General features: G+C 40.6%; 2 long non-coding RNA genes across 3 annotated transcripts in view; one reads left to right on the top strand and one right to left on the bottom strand.

Annotated features, from left to right (window-relative positions):
* LOC309605137 overlaps positions 1-23,246 on the bottom strand; it is a 394,782-nt gene that overhangs the window by 321,753 nt on the left and 49,783 nt on the right. The gene's annotated exons all lie outside the window — the stretch shown is intronic.
* On the top strand, positions 4,220-9,245 carry LOC309605147. Its single transcript, XR_014231254.1, has 2 exons — positions 4,220-4,839; positions 7,749-9,245. It is a non-coding gene; the product is annotated as an uncharacterized lncRNA (long non-coding RNA).

Below are 23,246 nucleotides of genomic sequence, written 5' to 3'. Positions count from 1 at the left end.
CAGTTTTACCTCTTTATTTATGGTTGACAAAATCTTGAAAAGGTGTGGAAAAATTCTTGTTCATTGTCATACTTCTAAAGCTCTAACATGCACATAAAATTTGGTATATAGTAAGTGCTTATTATTTACTCGCTAAAAGGATTAATGAACTATAATATGTCCTTTACTGCAGGGATTCAGTTAGGTGACTCCTTACCCCAATATAGTTTTTCTTAGTATGTATTGTCCAAATGGAACTGAACCTTCATTCCATTCTTAGAGAAGAGCAGGAACCATTCTGTGAACCAATATGAAGACGTGGGCTGGTAAAAGCCACTGGATCTATTGATCTGGTCATATAAAGCCACTGGTCACATTGACCTGGCTCCTTACATTCTGTGACCTCCCTATAATGGCCCAATAAGAAGGGAAACCCAGCAATCCTGTTGGAAGTAATGAGGGCACCCCTCATTATCCCTAGAAAGGATTGGTTCCAGGACCCCACTGATACCAAAATTCATGGATGCTCCAGTCCCTTATATAAAATACCACAGAGAGACCCTCAAGATGGCAGAGGAGTGAGACGTTGAGATCGCCTTCCTCCCCACAAATACATCAGAAATACATCTACATGTGGAACAACTCCTACAGAACACCTACTGAATGCTAGCAAAAACCTCAGACTTCCCAAAAGGCAAGAAACTCCCCACATACCTGGGTAGGGCAAAAGATAAAAGAAAAAACAGAGACAAAAGAATAGGGACAGGACCTGCACCTCTGGGAGAGAGCAGTGAAGGAGGAAAAGTTTCCACACACTAGGAAGCCCCTTCACTGGCAGAGACGGGGAGTGGTGTGGGGGAAGCTTTGGAGCCACGGAGGAGAGTGCAGCCACAGGGGTGCAGAGGGCAAAGCGGAGAGATTCCAGCACAGAGGATCGGTGCTGAGCAGCACTCACCAGCCCGAGAGGTTTGTCTGCTCACCCGCCAGGGTGGGCGGGGGCTGGGAGCTGAGGCTCGGGCTTCGGAGGTCAGATCCCAGGGGGAGGACTGGAGTTGGCTGCGTGAACACAGCCTGAAGGGACTAGTGCGCCACGGCTAGCCGGGAGGGAGTCTGGGAAAAAGTCTGGACCTGCCTAAGAGGCAAGGAACAAGTGTTTCGGGGTGCACGAGGAGAGGGGATTCAGAGCGCTGCCTAAACGAGCTCCAGAGATGGGCGCGAACCGCGGCTATCAGTGCGGACCCCAGAGACGGGCATGAGACGCTAAGGCTGCTGCTGCAGCCACCAAGAAGCCTGTGTGCAAGCACACGTCACTATCCACACCTCCCCTCCTGTGAGCCTGTGCAGCCCACCACTGCCAAGTTCCTGAGATCTAGGGACAACTTCCCCGGGAGAACACACGGCACATCTCAGGCTGTTGCAATGTCACGCTGGTCTCTGCCACCGCAGGCTCACCCCACATTCTGTACCCCTCCCTCCCCCCAGCCTGAGTGAGCCAGAGCCCCCTAATCAGCTGCTACTTTAACCCCATCCTGTCTGAGCGAAAAAACAGATGCCCTCAGCCACCGTACACGCAGAGGCGAGGCCAAATCCAAAGCTGAACCCCAGGAGCTGTGTGAACAAAGAAGAGAAAGGGAAATCTCTCCCAGCAGCTTCAAGAGCAGCAGATTAAATCTCCACAATCAACTTGATGTACCTGCATCTCTGAAATACCTGAATTGACAACGGATCATCACATAATTGATGTGGTGGACTTTGGCAGCAATGATATATATATTATTTTCCTTTTTCTCTTTTTGTGAGTGTGTATGATTAAGCTTCTTTGTGTGATTTTGTCTGTATAGCTTTGCTTTTACCATTTGTCCTAGGGTTCTGTCTGTCCTTTTTTTTTTTTTCTTGGTATATATTTTAGTGCTTGTTATCATTGGTGGATTTGTTCTTTGCTTTGGTTGCTCTCTTCTTTGTTTTTATTTTTTCTTTTTTAATAAATATATTTTATTTTAATAACTTGATTTTTTCTTTTTTTCTCCTTTTTCTTCTGGGCTGTGTGGCTGACAGGGTCTTGGTGCTGCAGCGGGTAGTAGGCCTCTGCCTCTGAGGTAGGAGAGCAGAGTTCAGGACACTGGTCCAATAGAGACTGCCGGGCCACATGTAATATTAAACAGCGAAAACTCTCCCAGAGATCTCCATCTCAATGCTAAGACCCAGCTCCACTCAACAACCAGCAAACTACAGTGCTGGACACCCTATGCCAAACAACTAGCAAGACAGGAAAACAACCCCAACCATTAGCAGAGAGGCTACCTAAAATCATAATAAGGTCCCAGACACCCCAAAACACACCACCGGATGTGGTCCTGCCCAACAGAAAGACAAGATCCAGCCTCATTCACCAGAACACAGGCACCAGTCCCCTCCACCAGGAAGCCTACACATCCCACTGAACCAACCTTAGCCACTGGGGGCAGACACCAAAAACAACGGGAACTACGAACCTGCAGCCTGTGAAAAGGAGACCCCATACACAGTAAGTTAAGCAAAATGAGAAGACAGAGAAACACACAGCAGATGAAGGAGCAAGGTCAAACCCCACCAGATCAAACAAATGAAGAGGAAATAGGCAGTCTACCTGAAAAAGAATTCAGAGTAATGATAGTAAAGATGATCCAAAATTGTTGAAATAGAATAGAGAAAATACAAGAAACGTTTAACAAGGACCTAGAAGAACTAAAGAGTAAACAAACAATGATGAACAACACAATAAATGAAATTTAAAATTCTCTAGAAGGAATCAATAGCAGAATAACTGAAGCAGAAGAACGGATCGGTGACCTGGAAGATAAAATAGTGGAAATAACTACCACAGAGCAGAATAAAGAAAAAAGAATGGAAAGAATTGAGGACAGTCTCAGAGACCTCTGGGACAACATTAAATGCACCAACATATGGGGGTCCCAGAAGAAGAGAAAAAGAAAGGGACTGAGAAAATATTTGAAGAGATTATAGTTGAAAACTTCCCTAATATGGGAAAGGAAATAGTTAATCAAGTCCAGGAAGCGCAGAGAGTCCCATACAGGATAAATCCAAGGAGAAACACGCCAAGACACATACTAATCAAACTATCAAAAATTAAATACAAAGAAATAATATTAAAAGCAGCAAGGGAAAAACAACAAATAACATACAAAGGAATCCCCATAAGGTTAACAGCGGATCTTTCAGCAGAAACTCTGCAAGCCAGAAGGGAGTGGTAGGACATATTTAAAGTGATGAAAGGGAAGAACCTACAACAAAGATTACTCTACCCAGCAAGGATCTCATTCAGACTCGATGGAGAAATTAAAACCTTTACAGACAAGCAAAAGCTAAGAGAATTCAGCACCACCAAACCAGCTTTACAACAAATGCTAAAGGAACTTCTTCTCTAGGCAGGAAACACAAGAGAAAGAAAAGACCTACAATAACAAAACCAAAACAATTCAGAAAATGGTAATAGGAACATACATATCAATAATTACCTTAAATGTAAATGGATTAAATGCTCCTACCAAAAGACATAGACTGGCTGAATGGATACAAAAACAAGACCCGTATATATGCTGCCTACAAGAGACCCACTTCACACCTACGGACACATTAAGATTGAAAGTAAGGGGATTGAAAAGGATATTGCATGAATAATGGAAATCAAAAGAAAGATGGAGTAGCAATTCTCATATCAGACAAAGTAGACTTTAAAAGAAAGACTATTACAAGAGACAAAGAAGGACACTACATAATGATCAAGGGATAAATCCAAGAAGAAGATATAGCAATTGTAAGTATTTGTTCACCCAACATAGGAGCACCTCAATACATAAGGCAAATGCTAGCAGCCATAAAAGGGGAAATCGATAGTAACACAATCATAGCAGGGGACTTTAACACTCCACTTTCACCAATGCACAGGTCATCCAAAATGAAAATAAATAAGGAAACACAAGCTTTAAATGATACATTAAACAAGATGGACTTAATTGATATTTATAGGACATTCCATCCCAAAACAACAGAATACACTTTCTTCTCAAGTGCTCATGGAACATTCTCCAGGATACATCATATCTTGGGTCACAAATCAAGCCTTGGTAGATTTAAGAAAATTGAAATTGTATGAAGTATCTTTTCCGACAACAATGCTCTGAGACTAGATATCAATTACAGGGAAAAATCTGTAAAAATTACAAAACCATGGAGGCTAAACAATACACTACTTAATAACCAAGAGATCACTGAAGAAATCAAAGAGGAAATCAAAAAATACCTAGAAACAAATGACATTGAAAACACGATGACCCAAAACCTATGGGATGCAGCAAAAGCAGTTCTAAGAGGGAAGTTTATAGCAATACAATCCTACCTCAAGAAACAAGAAACATCTCAAATAAACAACCTAACCTTACACCTAAAGCAATTAGAGAAAGAAGAACAAAAAAACCCCAAAGTTAGCAGAAGGAAAGAAATCATAAAGATCAGATCAGAAAAAAATGAAAAAGAAATGAAGGAAACAATAGCAAAGATCAATAACACTAAAAGCTGGTTCTTTGAGAAGATAAACAAAATTGATAAACCATTAGGCAGACTCATCAAGAAAAAAAGGGAGAAGACTCAAATCAATAGAATTAGAAATGAAAAAGGAGAAGTAACAACTGACACTGCAGAAATACAAAGGATCATGAGAGCTTACTACAAGCAACTATATGCCAATAAAATGGACAACCTGAAAGAATGGACAAATTCTTAGGAAAGCACAACCTTCCGAGACTGAACCAGGAAGAAATAGAAAATATAAACAGACCAATCACAAGCACTGAAATTGAGACTGTGATTAAAAATCTAACAAACAGAGAGGGGCTGAGGGGCGGAGGGGTGGAGGGGCGGAGGAGGGAGCAGGAGTCGGGCGAGAGCCAGTGGAGGAGTCCGCCTGCTGTCGCCTGCGTAAGCGAAGCAGTGACGCCGGGCGGCTACGCCGCAGAATCGGCGTAGGCGGCTTTGGAGAATCCGTGGGCTGCACTGCGCCCGGGCTGGTCGCGGAGTGGGGAGGGGATGTCGGTCAGTGCGAGATCTGGTGCTGCTGAGGAGAGGAGCGTCAACAGCAGCACCATGGTAGCTAAGAACCTTGAAGGCTATGTGGGATTTGCAAATCTCCCAAATCAAGTATACAGAAAATCAGTGAAGAGAGGGTTTGAATTCACACTTATGGTTGTGGACAGTTCCAGGTGTACTCTGATGCTTTTGCAAAAATGTTCCTATAAAAAGGTTTCATCTTCAAGGAATTCATGGAAAAGACTCTGACAAGTACATGTTTCTGGTAACTGACTATACTGCTAAACTGAATGAATAAGCATTTTCAGAACTCTTATGGAAAAGTGCTAACAAAAGATCAAGATGAAAAAAAATTTAATTACATGGGACTGAGTGAACTGATGAGGATGATTATAATTTTTGTGACTTTCTGTTTGAATAAAAAAAAAATAAAAAAAGCAATAGTGCAGCGATGGGGCGAGGTCCTGGTTCCTCCTCAAGGAATATACACAGCAATATCTTTGAGTTCTTCTGTGGAACTAAGGCTCCCGCCCAGGTGGAAGATGGTAACTTCAGGCTGAGCACAAGATTCCTGGAATGTCACCCTGTTACCTCACCACCAACCAGTCAGAAGGAAGTCTGCACACAGTGGAAGATAATAAGGACCCTGACCCCCTCCGCTAATGAGTCTCCCTTTATAAACTTTCATGGTTGAGCAGAATCTTTGGAGTTGGTTTTTGGACACAAGTTGCCAGTCTCTTGCATAAAGCAACCTTTCCATTCCTACCAGTACTTGTCTCTCAAAAGTATTAGCTTTTGAGCAGCGAGCAGTCAAACCTGAGTTCAGTAACATGGGGGCAGGAGTCCACACACCACCAAGCAATTCTCGGACACCATCTGAGTTTCCTACAATCAACTCAATTCTGAAACTATCTACCTAGAGATAGCATCAGATTCTACAAGTTAAAGGCTCAGTCCTGTAAGACTGCCCCCTTCCCCCAGTTGCCACTTCAGACACCAGTCACCACTTCAGACACCAGTCACAAGTCCAGGTCTTTCTGACCCACCAGCTGTGAAGTCGGAGCTTCCAGTGACCCCTTCCTTGAGTTTACATACCAGGGAAGAGCTAAATTGGACTCCTTGTTGGATCTGTTTCTTTGAGTTTAACCTTTGCTTTTTGTTGCTTTTGTTATTATAATCATACATAATGGCCTGCCTCGGGACCCTGACCCTCTGTCTGAATGTTAAACCAAAGTGCCTTTGTTCAGGGAAACATCCTGACCCTGTCTACCTGTGAGTTGCTGCAGAAAAGAGGAAATTAACACATCCCCTCCCCGAGGCTGGCCATTCTAGGAGATATTTGCAAGGCTTATGGCCTTTTTACTTTACTTGCTCACCTCCTCCCCCTCTCTGTTCTATAAAAGAAACTGGCATTCAGATCAAAATAATGTGGTTTTTTGGGGACCCTTGTCCGCCATCTTCTCGGTCTGCCGGCTTTTTGAATAAAGTCGTTACTCCTTGCCTCAAAAAAAAAAAAAAGAAAAGTGATACCGGTTTACAGTTCCAAGAGCCACTCTGAAGGTTGATCTATTTTCTTTAGGCTTAATTAGACACAGGTTTTTCTCTGAACACCACTTTAGTCATATCTCTTAGGTTTTTGTATATATTACTCATTTTGTTTGTATTTGAGTAGTTTTTCAGATAAGAAGAGTTGAGGGGAGATACTGTTTTATGTCAAAGTGGGCAAATGGATTGTATTATTTTGTTGTTAATTTATAATTTCACTGCATTGTAGTCAGAGAATATGATCTGTAGATTTCTGTTTTTCAGTACTGATTGATTTTCTTTATAGCCAAAACATGATCTGATTATGTAAGTGCTTCATAGGTATTTGAAAAATATGTTTTATTCTCTGGGTAGGAATTTTTGTATTTTTTTGAAAATCAGCCATATTAATTATTTAGATCATTTCCATTTTTTAATCACTTTATCAGTATCTGAGAGGCCTGTTTGCCTTTCACTGTATATATTCTCTTAATTCCTCATTGTTCCTAAGTTTTTGTCTTATGGAATTTGTCCCTTTCATTTATGTTATCCAGTTTATTGACATACAGTTATTAATAGTACTCTTATAATTTTTTTTATTTCTGTAAAATTGGGAGTAATATCCACACTTTCTGATCCACACTTTCTGATTTTTTTTTTGTTTGAGTGTATTGTTTAATTTCCTTATATGTGTTAATTTTTTCATTTTCTTTCTGTTATTGATCTCGAGTCTCATTTCCTTGTGATAGGAAAAGATGATTTAAATCTTTTAAAGTTTATCAAGACGTACTTGGTTTTATGGTCAGTCTTGAAAAATACTCCCTGTGCACGTGAGAAAAATGTGTATTTTGGTGTTGTTGAATGGAGTATTTTGTCTATGTTTATTAGGTCCAGTTGGTTTATAGTGTTGTTCAAGTCCTCTGTTTTCTAATTTATTTTCTGTCTGGTTCTTCTATCCATTATTTAAAGTGGAATATTGAACTCTCCAATTATTATTGTAAAACTGTCTATTTTCCCCTTCAAAATTTTGTCAGTGTTTCCTTTATATATTTTGGGGCTCTGATGTTTGGTGTATATATGTTTATAATTCTGTAATAATATCCACATCATGAATTGACCCTTTTATTGATAATAAATCCTAATTTGTATCTTGTAAAAAAAAGAAAAAAAAAAATCTAACAAACAAAAGCTCAGGACCAGATGGCTTCACAGGTGAATTCTATTAAACATTTAGAGAAGAGCTAACACCTATCCTTCTCAAACTCTTCCAAAATATACCAGAGGGAGGAACACTCCCAAACTCATTCTACGAGGCCACCATCACCCTGATACCAAAACCAGACAAAGATGTTACAAGGAAAGAAAACTACAGGCCAATATCACTGATGAACATAGATGCAAATGTCCTCAACATAATAGTAGCAAACAGAATCCAATGGCACATTAAAAGGACCATACACCATGATCAACTGGGGTTTATCCCAGGAATGCAAGAATTCTTCAATATATGCAAATCAATCAATGTGATACACCATATTAACAAATTGAAGGATAAATACCATATGATCGTCTCAATAGACGCAGAAAAAGTTGTTGACAAAATTCAACACCCATTTATGATAAAAATCCTCCAGAAAGTAGGCAGAGAGGGAACTTACCTCAACATAACAAAGGCCATATGTTGACAAACCCACAGCCAACATTGTTCTCAATGGTGGAAAACTGAAACCATTTCCACTAAGATCAGGAAAAACACAAGGTTGCCCACTCTCACCACTATTATTCAACATAGCTTTGGAAGTTTTAGCCAGAGCAATCAGAGAAGAAAAAGAAATAAAAGGAATCCAAATTGGAAAAGAAGAAGTAAAGCTGTCACTGTTTGTAGATGACATGATACTATACACAGAGAATCCTAAAGATGCTAGCAGAAAACTACTAGAGCTAATCAATGAATCTGGTAAAGTAGCAGGATACAAAATTAATGCACAGAAATCTCTTGCATTCCTATACACCAATGATGAAAAATCTGAAAGAGAAATTATGGAAACATTCCCATTTACCAATGCAACAAAAAGAATAAAATACCTAGGGATAAACCTACCTAAGGAGACAAAAGACCTGTATGCAGAAAACTATAAGACACTGATGAAAGAAATTAAAGATGATACCAACAGATGGAGAGATATACCATGTTCTTGGATTGGAAAGGTGAACATTGTGAAAATGACTATACTACCCAAAGCAATCTACAGAGTCAGTGCAATCCCTATCAAACTACCAGTGGCATTTTTAACAGAACTAGAACAAAAAATTTCACAATTTGTATGGAAACACAAAAGACCCCGAATAGCCAAAGCAATCTTGAGAAAGTAAAACAGGGTTGGAGGAATCAGGCTCCCTGACTTCAGACTATACTACAAGGCTACAGTAATCAAGACAGTACGGTACTGGCACAAAAACAGAAATATAGATCAATGGAACAGGATAGAAAATCCAGAGATAAACCCACATACATATGGCCACTTAATTTTTGATAAAGGAGGCAAGAATATACAATGGAGAAAAGACAGCCTCTTCAATAAGTGGTGCTGGGAAAACTGGACAGCTACATGTAAAAGAATGAAATTAGAACACTCCCTAACACCATACACAGAAATAAACTCAAAGTGATTAAAGACCTAAATGTAAGGCCAGACACTATCAAACTCTTAGAGGAAAACACAGGCAGAACACTCTATGATATAAATCGCAGCAAGATCCTTTTTGACCCACCTCCTAGAGAAATGGAAATAAAAACAAAAATAAACAAATGGGACATAATGAAACTTAAAAGTTTTTGCACAGCAAAGGAAACCATAAACAAGACAAAAAGACAACCCTCAGAATGGGAGAAAATATTTGCAAATGTAGCAACTGACAAAGGGGTAGTCTCCAAAATTTATAAGCAGTTCATGCAGCTCAATATCAGAAAAACAAACAACCCAATCCAAAAATGGGCAGAAGTCCTAAATAGACATTTCTCCAAAGAAGGTATACAGACTGCCAACAAACACATGAAAGAATGCTCAACATCACTGATCTTTAGAGAAATGCAAATCAAAACTACAATGAGGTATCACCTCACACCAGTCAGAATGGCCATCATCAAAAAATCTACAAACAATAAACGCTGGAGAGGGTGTGGAGAAAAGGGAACCCTCTTGCACTGTTGGTGGGAATGTAAATTGATGCAGCCACTATGGAGAACAGTATGGAGGTTCCTTAAAAAAACTAAAAATAGAACTACCATATGACCCAGCAATCCCACTACTGGGCATATACCCTGAGAAAACCATAATTCAAAAAGAGTCATGTACCACAATGTTCATTGCAGCTCTATTTACAATAGCCAGGACATGGAAGCAACCTAAGTATCCATTGACAGATGAATGGATAAAGAAGATGTGGCACATATATACAATGGAATATTTCTTAGCCATAAAAGGAAACGAAATTGAGTTATTTGTAGTGAGGTGGATGGACCTAGAGTCTGTCATACAGTGTGAAGTAAATCAGAAATAGAAAAATAAATACCATATGCTAACACATATATATGGAATCTAAAAAAAAAAAAAAAATTGGTTTTGAAGAACCTAGGGGCAGGACAGGAATAAAGACGCAGACGTAGAGAATGGACTTGAGGACACGAGGAGGGGGGAGGGTAAGCTGGGACGAAATGAGAAAGTGGCATGGACATATATACACTACCAGATTTAAAATAGATAGCTAGTGGGAAGCAGCCGCATAGCACATGGAGAGCAGCACAGTGCTTTGTAACCACCTAGAGGGGTGGGATAGGGAGGGTGGGAGGGAGGGAGACGCAAGAGGGAGGAGATATGGGGATATATGGATATGCATAGCTGATTCACTTTGTTATAAAGCAGAAACTAACACACCATTGTAAAGCAATTATACTCCAATAAATATGTTAAAAAAAAATAGCATATTACCATGAAGACAGTCAGCTCTCCATATCTGTGGCTGTAAACCCACAGAAACAGATGGCCGCCTGTACAACTTGAGGAAGATCTGTGCACTCTCTCCTTTAGGCAGCTCTTAGATTAAGCCTGGGCCAATATGGGCCATTCCCCTGCCCTGGTGCCATAATTTAGACCTTTAGGTAGCTGAGGTGAAGGGAAAGGTCTGGCCCTACAAAGGCCCTGAAAACCCCAAGCTGACCTTGAATGAGATTGGGCAAGGTCGTTCAGCGGCCTCAGGTAGGGAGAAATATATAATCAAATCACCTGACCCAATATTGGCTCTGCCACATACCTCCTACGGAATGTGGGGAGTCAAACTCATTGATAAAATGAGTCAAATAAGAATAACAACATCACAAAAGTCTTTTTGACATTAATGAGCTGATGAATGGGTAAAATGTTATTCCTTTTACAAATGTTAATTATTGTTGCAAGCAAAATGGTAGGTAAAACATAGTAATAAAACATCAGGAAAAGATGGAGTACTATCTCTATCTATACAGCAAATAACTGGCTCTACCATTTACCAAAGGCCTTAGGCAGGTCACCTAATTTCTGCTCAGATACAAAATGGGGATAAAAGTTGCATTTACCTACAACATTAATACATGTAAAATGTTTAACCTAGCACCTGACATACACTAAATTCTCATGATAGATTCACGAAACATGACTATGTACTCTTAAATCCTATTTGGAAGTTTAAGGGAGGGAAATATATATTTTTTTTTTTTTTTAAATTTATTTTTTGGTTTGTTAGAATTAGAGGAGGCTTCATGATGAAGGAAGTATGTTGACTGTGTTTTGAAACATAGGTATCTTTTGACATAGAGAAAGCTCCCAGAATTTGCTTCTAACCCAGAGCAGTAAAGAGGTACATGTTGCCAGTTAGCTGTCTTTCTCAAAAAGTTAGGATGATATTCTAACCTTTCACTATAGAATATGGCAGGAAAGAGGCAATGGGGGGAGGAGGGGAGGGGAGGCAATCTGGGGATTTCTAGTCTGTCCAGCCCTTAGCATTTCACAAACTGGGACCCTGAGAGGCAATGTAGGAACTGGACCCAAAGCTTTGTTCCAGGGAAATTTCAAATAGAGGATCAAAACTTAATTTCAAAATTGTTCAGTGAATCACCCACTCTGCTCTGAACAATTGGAAATATGATAATTAACTTTTCCTACATCAGGGTTAGACAGACAGACAGACAGACAGACAGACAGACAGACACACACACACACACACACACACACACACACACACACACAGTTTTACCTGCTCATCAGCGCAGGAATCCTACTCTGACTGGCTTTCTTACTCTACCACCCACCCTCCCTTAGGCAACTTCAGCCACTCCCAGAAAAAGACCTAGCTAATAGAAGTGTAGCCCAAACAAATACTTTACAAAAAAAATGAAAGAAAGAAAAGGCAAGAGAAATGTTATTGTATATCCCTGTGAACCTAACCAGAATTAAAACTCTAAAGTAAGCTTTATTCTATTTCATAGGCAACAATTCTATTTTTAAAAGGAAATCTGTTAAGGGTAAGGGATTAGGAAAATGGTAATAAACCGAAAGAAAAAAAAAAGTCCTCGAGGGGGTGTTTCACAAAAGAGAGAGTTGCCTGCTGAGGAGGAAAGGAAATTGCTGGCTTCTCTGAGCCACTTTGGAGGATGGGGCAAGGGAGATCAAGGTAGATACTCCTGCCTTGCTAACAGTGAACTCCTTTAGGACTTGCTGGCAAGAGGAAGCTGTGGGCGAGGTGTTTGCTAGGCAAGTCTTCTCAGTAAAGTGATTCCTTAAGTCTTCAGGTTCCTGGAGGTCATGTGACAGGTTATTTCCTGGTGTCCAGTCTGAAGACTTTGGGGCCAAAATTAGCTGTCACCCCACCTCCACCCCCCACTGCCACCTTGTTATATTTCCTGTGCTTGGGGCTTTTTTTTTTTTTTTTTTTTTGGCTCCATTGGGTCTTTGTTGCTGCACGTGGGCTTTCTCTAGTTGCGGCGAGCGGGGGCTACTCTTCGTTGTGGTGCGCGGGCTTCTCATTGCGGTGGCTTCTCTTGTTGCGGAGCATGGGCTCTAGGTGCGCGGCTTCAGTAGTTGTGGTGCACGGGCTGAGTAGTTGTGGCTCGTGGGCTCTAGAGCGTAGGCTCAGTAGTTGTGGTGCACGGGCTTAGTTGCTCTGTGGCATGTGGGATCTTCCCCGACCAGGGCTTGAACCCGTGTTCCCTGCATTGGCAGGCGGATTCTTAACCCCCTGCACCACCAGGGAAGTCCCGCTTTGGGGCTTTTTGACTAAGAAAGAATTTTCGCTTGAGTTAAAAGAAATAAACACACGAAGACACCACCCTCCCAAATCCCAAATATACTTTAATGTAGGGCTAGAGCGTGGCACATCCTTTTGAAATTCAGAACAGGCCTCACTTAAAAAAAAAAAAATGCATTCCTCTGATTTTTACCTATGGCTTTCTCTGCTGGTTCAGTTTAAATCCTGTTACCCTATTGCACAAAACTCGCTCTTGTAGGTTTCTCTAATTTTCTGCAAAAGTTCCAAATAATTGTTATTTTCAGACCTCCTGGTCTATGAAATCTAAATGTACAAATGGAAAGAATCTTAGGGATTACCTGAGGTTGTCCAACCCCTTCAGACCTAACCAGAGGTTTGATTTTCCCAAGCAGCAGTGCTCAGAAAGCCCTTCAGAGAAAAGATGCTGGGGCCCTCTCTGGGCATGATTTCGGGGGGGGGAGATGTCACTGCTTCAGACCGCCGTACCCAGGCTCTTTGCATTCTACCTCAAAGCCTCCCTGTGTTCCTGACTCCTTGTATTAGGGGCTCTCTTGCCCCTGCCCACATCCAGCCCACTAGCAGGAAGGCTGAGACCACTTACCACTTGGTTTGGATTTCAATACCAATATTCACTCTGTTTATGGAAGAAGATTTGTCCCTTACTTGGAGGATTTTTAGGCACTTCCCATGAATATGATCAGAGAGAGGGGTTTAAGAGAAAGCCTCAAAATCACACCAGGAAAGTATTTACTCACTTGCTGCAAACATAAAGCAGAACTTGGATGAGGTAAAACATGGGCCAAAGAGAGTTTGGGAATTTATTCCTCCCTGTACCCCATGTGCCTCCTTAGCATGGACAGTCAAGCTGTTTCTAACTGCCAGCAAACTTGTCCTGACATCCTGTTCTCACGCACTCAGGCTCTTTGCTTTCTCTTTTAATTCCTGACTGTCTTTACGCCAGCTAGAAATTCTGCTGTTACAAAAACTAAACATGACTCAAAAAAAAAAAAAACCACAAAAAAGCAAAACAAAAAAACCCAACTCCTTTCTCCCTTCTCAAGTTCACATCTCTGCACAGCCTGTTCTTTGACTACCCATGTGACCACAGTTGCTCATCTGGCCCTGTCTGCCATTAAGGCCGGGGTGGTCCTCCCCTGGAGTCTCTCGCAGGCTCATTGCTGTTTTCCATCTCTCCACAGCTTCATTCTGGGCCAGAGGGCAGCATTTTCTAACCCCGACTGCCTCCTCTGGGCTCGCAGAAGTGAGGCCTAAGCCAAATTATGAAATCTTCCAAGGTCTTTGGGTCTTGGCCTTCCCACGCTCTTTGGTACTCTTTTTCCAGTTGGAAAATCAGGCAGGTGTATTATGTAAACACCTAAGTATACTCTCTTACATGAGTTGTAGTGTTACTAAGTTAGCAATACAGTATGACATAGGCAGAATGGGAAATAAGCCTTAAACATTTCTTAATTATCTCTAAAATATTTCTCTCCATTCTCACTACGTTGTTCTGGTCCAGACCTGTATCATCTTTTACTTGGACACTAGCATCCTGAGAAATCTCCGTGTTTCCTGTCTGTCTCTAGCCTCTTTATTCTATGCATTTCACACTGCCACCACTGTAATCTATAGAAAATGAAGGTCTGACTATAATGAATCCTCTGCTTAAATGCCTCCGTACTTAAAAGACAAAAGCTAAGATCCATAGCATGGCATTCAATTCCCATCTCCTGCTCCAACCCAAGGCACACTTCAGGTGACAGGAACTGCACACGTAATATTGTTTCTGACCACTCCATGCTCTACTCACCCTGGGTCCTTCTCCTGGAATGTCATTCCCTAAGTTCTTTCCTAAAGGACTTTTTATCCCTCTAAACTAAGCACAGAGATTCTACCCAGGCATCATTTAATTCAGAAACATCCACTCGCATAACATCCTGTGAATAACTTATTCATAGCACTTGACACTTTATATTTTTCTTAAAATGTGTTGGGCGACTTTACTGTCAATATTTATAAAATGTATTTATTGCAGACGATTTGGAAAATACAGGAAAATATGAAAAGAAAGCCAAATGAAAGCATCTAGCGATAGTCTACTAACGGTTTGAGGTATATTTTCCAATCTTTGGCTCTATGCATAGATTCATATTTTCTTCTCTCTTGTTCCTTCTCACACAGCACACACATATACACAAAAACACCCACTCGCCGATCTAACATATTTTGTAATCACTTTTATCTTCCACTTAAAAATACATTATGAGCTTTGTTACAAATCCTTAAGTGTCCAGAGAGTAAGCTCCATGAGGGACTGGAATGTGTGTGTATAAAACAAATACGGACAGACATTTAGATGAGTGAATAGCATAGGCTCTCAAGGATTATTTGTTGAACTAATTTAATAAAGAAAATGATGAAAGGAGAGAGCAAAAAGAATATGAGAAGAACTAGAGCACATGGAAGGTAGAGAGACAAAGAGAAGAAAGTCAGAAATCATTTGAGCAGGGTGTTTAAGACTTTTAAAGTTTTTATATACTTTATAGTTGATGACCACAATAGCCTTCTGAAGTAGCTATAATAGTTATTTACAAATCAGGAAAAGGAAACTCAGAAAGGTTAAGTGACTTGCCCTAGCTTGTGCACTTAATAAGTTGCCGAGCTGGTTGTGGGAATCCATAACCTGCATTTATCTTACTCCACATGACTTCTGAGAAAGAAAGAGCAGCAACAAGATCCCTGCTAAGGTCTGGGAGCTCGGAGAGGTGTTCCTGCCACCTGTTGTGGCGCCTGGCACATAGCTGGTGCTAAGTAAGTGACTTTTGAACTGACTGAGGAGAAGGGGTGAGAAAGAACTAACAAGCGGATGATGGTCAGTATCTGGGGTTAGGCATCCTCAATCCACTTTTCTTCCTCCTCACCATGCTTGCCTGATCTGACAAAGCAGGAGATGCTAAATGTCTGCTTCCAGTCTACGCCACTTTCATAATTCTCCATAAACGCAAACTGATTATGTTCAATTTACTGGTTCCCTTTGCCCTTGGAAAATGTTCAAAATATTCTCCCAGCTTAAAAGTCTCCTCATGATCGGACCCACAGCGTCCCTGTCTTTATGTCTCATTTCTGTTCTCTTCTTCATTCCAAACACCTCTAAATCCCTTAAAGTACTGGCACATTCTTCCCCTGCTCTTCTTGAGTAACTATTACTTTGATCCTTTCTTTACTGACTGTATTAGTTTTCTATGGATGTGTAGCACATTACCACACCAGGAGCAGCTTTATACAACTCTCACTGCTTCTCTGGGTCAGATGCCCGGCATGGTGTGGCTGAGTTCTTTTATTAAGGTCTCACTGGTCTAAAATCAAGGTATTGGCCAGGGCTGGGGCTCTCCTCTGCAACTGAGGTTGCTCTTCCAAACTTAGTGGTTATTGGCAGAGTTCATTTCCCGGTAGTTACAGAACAGTGGTTGCCATTTCCTTGTTACATTGTTCCCTTCCTCTTCAAACCAACAACAGTGCATCAGATCTTTCTGGTGCTTTGAACCTCTCTGGTTTCTGCATCTGCCTCTCTCTTCTGTTTTAAGGGTTCATGTGATTGCATTACACACTCTTGGATAATCAAGGCTAACCTCACTATCTTAAGGTCATCTAATTTATTTTTATTTATTTATTTTGGCTGCGCCATGCGGCTTGTGGGATCTTAGTTCCCCAACCAGGGACTGAACCTGGGCCCCCGACAGTGAACGTGTTGAGTCCTAACAACTGGACCTCCAGGGAATTCCTGGTCGTCTAGTTTATAAACCCAATTAGATCTGCAAAGTCCCTTTACCATGTAACATAACATATTCACAGGCATAACACCAGAGGGTGAAGGTCATGGTGGTCAAATTTCTGCCTACCCCACTGATCATTCCAAATTTGGCTTAGTGTCCTTATAGGACCCATGCCCATTCATTTCTGGACTGTAAGCTTCATGAGGGCAGCGACTGAATCTATTGCACAAGTCAGTGATGTGTTGGAGCCAGCTTGTACCAACTAACAAGTGCCTATCAGTAAATATTCAGACATTTTGCAATCCGGCTGTTAAACATAGATATTATCAAGAAACAAAAGTTTGTAATCAAATAAATTTTATTTTCAAAAGGGAATAAATAATCAGACTCATCCCTTCCTATTTATTGTACTCCTGTTTACTCTTATCTTTTCTCTTGAGGTTATCTTCATTGATTGTGTCTCTGGTGGAAACACTCTTTATTGATGTGCACATCTCTTCCTAACTCCCTGTTCAGTGATGTCACATTGGTAGCTTGAAATTGGCCATAGTGGTTGTATTTATACCATGGAAGTCAGAAAACACTAGCTGATGGCTTGATTTATTGTTTTTTTCTCTATTTTTTTTTTTTTTTTTTTTTGGCCGCGTCGAGCGGCTTGCAGCATCTTAGTTCCCCGACCAGGGATTGAACCTGGGTCCTCGGCAGTGAGATTGCAGAGTCCTAACCACTGGATCACCAGGGAATTCTCTAGTGTTTATTTCTTTTGTCATAGGTGAAGAAACTAGGTAGGAAGGGTAATAAGTTTGTCCAGACTCAATCAGCTAATATAAGGTAGAAGCCAACGTGGTCTGAACCCACAGACTGGACTCTGAACGACTACACTGAAATTGAAGCGAGAACAAGGCTTCTTGAGTAGGTAGAGTTTAAAGCCTTGCTCCTGGCAGTGTGTTCAAAGGGCCGGAAGAGGCAGCACCTGGGAACCTGTTAGAACGTTGACGTTCGAGTCCCACCCCAGATTTACAAAGACAAAATGTGTCTTTTTAAAATGCTTTTACAATATACCCTAGAAATTCCAATGCACCTTAAATTAGAAAACCACTGTTTTGGGAGGCAGATGTGCCAACAGGTGACTACGCTACGGATTGTCATTAGAGCTAAAGAAGTAGAGAAATACTGTCGGGGGTTTTGCAAAATTGAGGTGGGTGCTTCCTCTATCCCGTGGCACATTACAATCACCTAGAGGGCTTTATGTAATACCGGGGCCTTGGCCATTTAAAACTAATTCCAATATATAGCCAGGATGGAGAACGTGTCAGAAGTGCCATGCTACTTACACCAGGCTTAGATGGATACAGTCGTCCCCAGTTATCAAAACAAACAACCAAACCAATGTCTGTGGCTCTGACCTTGGATCTTAGAGGCTCCAACCATCTCCTGCCCAGGGCTGTAATTGCCCCTCTCCCCCAGTGTGGTTTCCTGGTCTTGCTCTCCATGCAAACAGCCTTGCCTTCCCACCCCAAACAGACCCTCTGGCTCCTAGGATTTCACATCACATGCCCCTCACCTAACACATCCTCTTTTCTCCTTGCCGCTAAGCCATGTCCTTTCCTTTTTTTTTTTTAGCTCACATGACATCGCCTCTGTCACCAGGATCAAATTTTACCACGGATCCTTGAAAACAAACTGTACAAAATAAACAGAAAGATTTAAGGGAGGCTACATAGTTGTTTGTTCAAATCAAGCATTCTCCTTTTTTAAAAAAGCTAGATTCCTTTTGTCTGGATCCTGTTGTGTGGTAACAATCCAAGGCCCACAAAAGAGTGCCGAGCTCCCTCCCACACGTACTGCTTTTTCTCCAGTAATAGACTGTGTTCTGGTCAACCACAAAGCAACAATACTCGACTCCTGCTGGCCAGCTTTCAAAACAGGTCTCAGAAGAAGCCAGGAACAAATAGATGCTTCTAGTTTTCTCCCAACAATCCCTCCCCAGGGTTCAGATTTACACATGGACTCCCGTTATCAACTTTGATCTCTTTAAAGAGGTGCCTTGTCTCTGCTTGAGTGATACAGAGCCTCTGTGAGAATAGCAGTAAGAAAGCTTAAGATCTTCCTCTCACATGATCAACAGACTGATTGCATCTTCTGGTTTAGCAACTTCCTCTTTATTCTCGCCAGCTGCTGAACAAGTTGCCAGTAACCCTGATTGGGGATGTAATTGGTTCTTTGGATTTTGTTCCATTCCTAACCATATTTCAAGCTTGTAATTAGGTAGTGGGTTATGTAGACTGAAAAAAATGGTTCAGCTGAGTGCAAGAGAAAGTCTTTCCAGGTTATTCTTTCATCCTAAAAATTCATTAAGGCATGCAAACCAACTTCACTTATTTCCTCCGAGAAAAGGTTTTTTTTTTGTTTGTTTTTTGGGTTTTTTTTGGGGGGGGGATGGGTGTTAGAGGTGATGGGTGGTGGCTTACAGAAATTCTAGGAAAAAGACATGGAAATGAATTATATTTAAAACAAGCAAACTGAAACAGTCTCTAAGAAAGAAGTCCACCAAAACTCCTTTTGACAATTGAAAAGTTTCAGCTTGATATGAGCCCTCGCTTGAACTTTGTTATTTAAAATTTCCTATATTTAGATTATAAATTCTAGGAACATAGATACTTATTTATTTATGCATACATACATTTAACCATGAATTCATTCATTTATACAATAGATATTTACTGAATGTTTGATATAAACGATAGGTTCAGAGTAAACAGAAATAAATAAGACATATTCTCTGCCCTCAAGTAGCTCATAACCTAAAGAGGTAGAAAAGTGTAAAGATATAAATTCTCTAATATCTTACGTGTGCTAAAATGGACATTTCTAGAGAGTACAATGGGATCCCAACAATCAACAAACACTGTGATCAACTCTATAATGGTGGCAGTAGCTGGGTGGGAAATTTTCTTAATAAAGCGAAAGAAATAAAGAAGAGGAGGAAATTTCTAGAAAAAAAAAAAACCTTTAAGATCACCTTTCTATAATCAAAACTGAGGTGCTCAGATATTACATCTCGCTTGCCCCATTTTTTCTGCAGATGACATCACAGTCCTGACCAGGATCAAATTGTACCACAAATCCTCAGAAACAAATTTGTACAAAATAAACAGAAGAATTAAAGGGAGGGTATATAGTTCTGTTTGTTCAAATCAAGTATTCTCCTTTTTATTTAAAAAAAAAAAAGCCTGTCTAGTGCTGTCTTTTACATGATACCCATACGTCAACTGGGGTAACCCTACTCCTTGAACTAAGATTACTCAGAACTCCCATGCCACGATCAAAGCCGTTTCTAAGAGTTCTATGAACCCCTGGAGGACTCAGGTTTCCATTGTCACTTCTAGCTCTGAGTTCCTGCTCCCACAAATCAGCTCTATTTAAGCATTATTTCACCTTCCTTGCGTAATGCCCCCGATTTACACCACTTTGGCTCAGGTATAGAATTTCAAATCTCTTCCTTGATCTTAAAAAGCACCACCAACAAAATCATGTTGGTAGGGTTCTCATACTTGTAACAACAGTGTAAGGAGCCAAGAAGCAAATCCCTGTGAGAACCCATGACCCATTTGAACCAGTCCACCTTTGTCTTTTGGCCACCAGGACACAGTGGTGTCACTTGCTTATTTTTCATCTTGGTGGTGTCCATCTGCCTTTCCCACTCTCTTCTCCTTCCAGGTGGGCCTCCTTGCTTGCTCCTAGGAACTGCAAATTCTTTTTACACTGTTCATTATTATATGGTACTCTCCAGTCCCACTCCCAAAATTCAGCTCTAGGTTACTTTTGCTTATTCAAAATCCTACAGGGTCTGAGTAACCCTGGGATGGTGCTTTTGTCCTCAAGAGAAATTACACCTCTAATACAATCTGCTTTTCTTAGAAGGTACTTAACAGTTTTATATAGCAATCTCCTCCTACATTACACCCAGCACTCTTCACATTTGAGGATGACATTACTATTCATCAAACCCTGCTTTCTTTTCTTCTTACTTTTGTTCTGGTTTTCTTTGGAACTGGTTTGCAAGAAATCCAGTTCTGTTACCGTACAGCCATGCCTCACTATGAACTCCAAACATAGTCAGATCATGATTTTGTTGAATCTGGATGTCTTAACTCTCTAGACACCCAAAACACCCAGGAACAAGTATTATCCACCAGTCATGATATTTAAAATGTGCCTCTTATCTCTGGATTAATTTACTTGTTCTATAAACTTGAATCATGCACCATACTTTAAATTAATCTTTGTTCCGTTCTAGATGAGTTCACAGTGTGACCAAATATAAATCCCAAAATACTTTAATGAAAGGCACCATCTTTGGAATTAGTGCAAAGCCTCTCAAGGGGGTGGCTTTAAAGGGACAATCTTCTTTTATAGCCTATTTCCCAGTTCATTAGTTAGAACATTAATTCCATGCTTTGCAGTTGTGCCTCGTACTACATGCTCTATCTCCTGGGATAGAATGGTGGAATACCCTTTGAAAAGAAAAAAGAGTTGTGGAAATGGAAGGTTTAAGATTCTTCCCACACCCCCAGTTGTGACTTAGAAAATCCTCTGCAATGTTTTTATACAGCCTGAAGCATTATAAATATTACTCTATATTATAATCATGCAATTACTTGTCTGTCTCCTCTCCTAGACATGAACCTCTGCAGGGCAGGGTTAGGGTTTACCAAAACTCAGTTCCTAGCATAGGAGACTGAAACTGGCAGTGTACTCACAGGAGCTTTATGGAAGAAAAGGGAGGGGAGGGAAGAGAGAGAGAAAAGAAGCTATTATGACTATCCTTTGTGGGAGGGAGATTATTCTACACAATTGCTTCAATTTGGCATCTGGGAAAATCTCCCTTCAGCGGTGTGGTCAATCTTATAGTTTGTGGATGGCTTAGTACCACGATCTCAGTTGTCAGCTACCTCAAGCTGGGTATAGTCTAGGCACTGGGATTAAAGATATTTTGTAAGATGGGCAAATAATATTAAAGTCTTGTAGATATTTAAAAAAAATTTTTTTGGACATGTGGGATCTTAGTTTCCCGACCAGGGCTCCAACACGCACCCCATGACGTGGAAGCTCAGAGTCTTAACCAGTGGACCGCCAGGGAAGTCCCGAAGTCTTGTAGATATTTTATGCCAAACTCTACTACATCATACTCCATGAACATCACTGCTGCTGGTGACCAAAATGGGATTCTAACCCTAAGTTTTATTTTGTTAAAATGCTTTCAATTTTTCATATCTTAGTGTTATCGGCTGAACTTTGTCCCCACTCCCCAACTGGTATGTTGAAGCTGTTACCCCCAGTACCTCAAAATGTGACTGTATGAGGAGATAAGACCTTTAAAGAACTGATTAAGGTAAAAAGAGGCTTTCAGGGTGGGTCATAATCCATTTGACTGTTGTCCTTATAAGAAAAGAAACCAGGACACACAAAGAGACACCAGGGGCACACGTGCACAGAGGAAAGACCATGTGAGGACACACACAAAAACAACCATCCGCATGCCAAGGAGAGGGGCTTCAGAAGAAACCAATCCTGCCGACAGCTTGAGGACTTCCAACCTCCACAACTATCAGAGAATGAATTTCTGCTTAAGTCACCCAGTCTGTGTGGTATTTTGTTATAGCAGCCCCAGCAAAGTAACACACTTAGAAATAGCACTGATATCTAGCAAAAATTATTAAGGTTAATCTTGGTTCTTCCATTAACCAGAAAATATTCACTTTTTAAAATTTAACTTTAAAAATTGAATGAATGGAGTGAGTTACAAAGTACAAGGATCTAGAAAAATACTTCCAAGTTCAAATTAAAAAGAAACCTACCTGGATGCTCCCAGATAAATCTCTTATCTTTGGAAAATCTGATTTTTCTCATTTCTGAAATAAGACTGTTGGAAAGATAACATTTTATCCCTTAACTTTAAGAGTCTGTAATTTACTGCTAAGTATATCATTGGTAATGCTGGTTCTGATGGTGGTGGTAAAAAGTAAAGGGATTCAAGCCAGGATTTCACCAGCCACGAGTATAAGAAGATTTTATAATCAACATATGGCATGTGTTTGCATTGACTTGAAGACTATCATTAGAAACTAACTTTTTCAGAAGACTAGGAATCTATCATGTGATTATACTTTATTACCATCGGCTAGATTATGCTTCAGTAACAACCAACCTCTGAATCTCCATGGCTTAACAGCTGACTTATTTCTCTTTTCACTGTACATTTGCAGTGTCTCTCAGCACTGCTCATACTACTCACTCAGGGGCCCACACTGATGAGGGTTTAATCTTCAACAATTACTTGGCAGGGAATAAGATGGGGCAAATTGAGCACGGCTCTTAAAATTTCTGCTCAGAAGTAGCCATATGCCACTTTCATTCAGATTTCATTGGGAAAAGTAAATCACATGACTATGCCCAATATTAAAGTAGGTTAGGAGTATAATTTTTCTATATGACAGAAAGGACAAGAAATGAAATATTTGTGAATAGCTTGGAGATGGTAACAACCAAAATGCTAAAGGATACTCCCCAAATCTGATTGTATTC

This window comes from Balaenoptera borealis, assembly GCF_965194805.1.
Source record: "Balaenoptera borealis genome assembly, chromosome: 11".
NCBI lineage: Eukaryota > Metazoa > Chordata > Mammalia > Artiodactyla > Balaenopteridae > Balaenoptera > Balaenoptera borealis.
The sequence above is the reverse complement of the archived record's forward strand: the minus strand, read 5'-3'. Positions and strand labels throughout refer to the sequence as shown.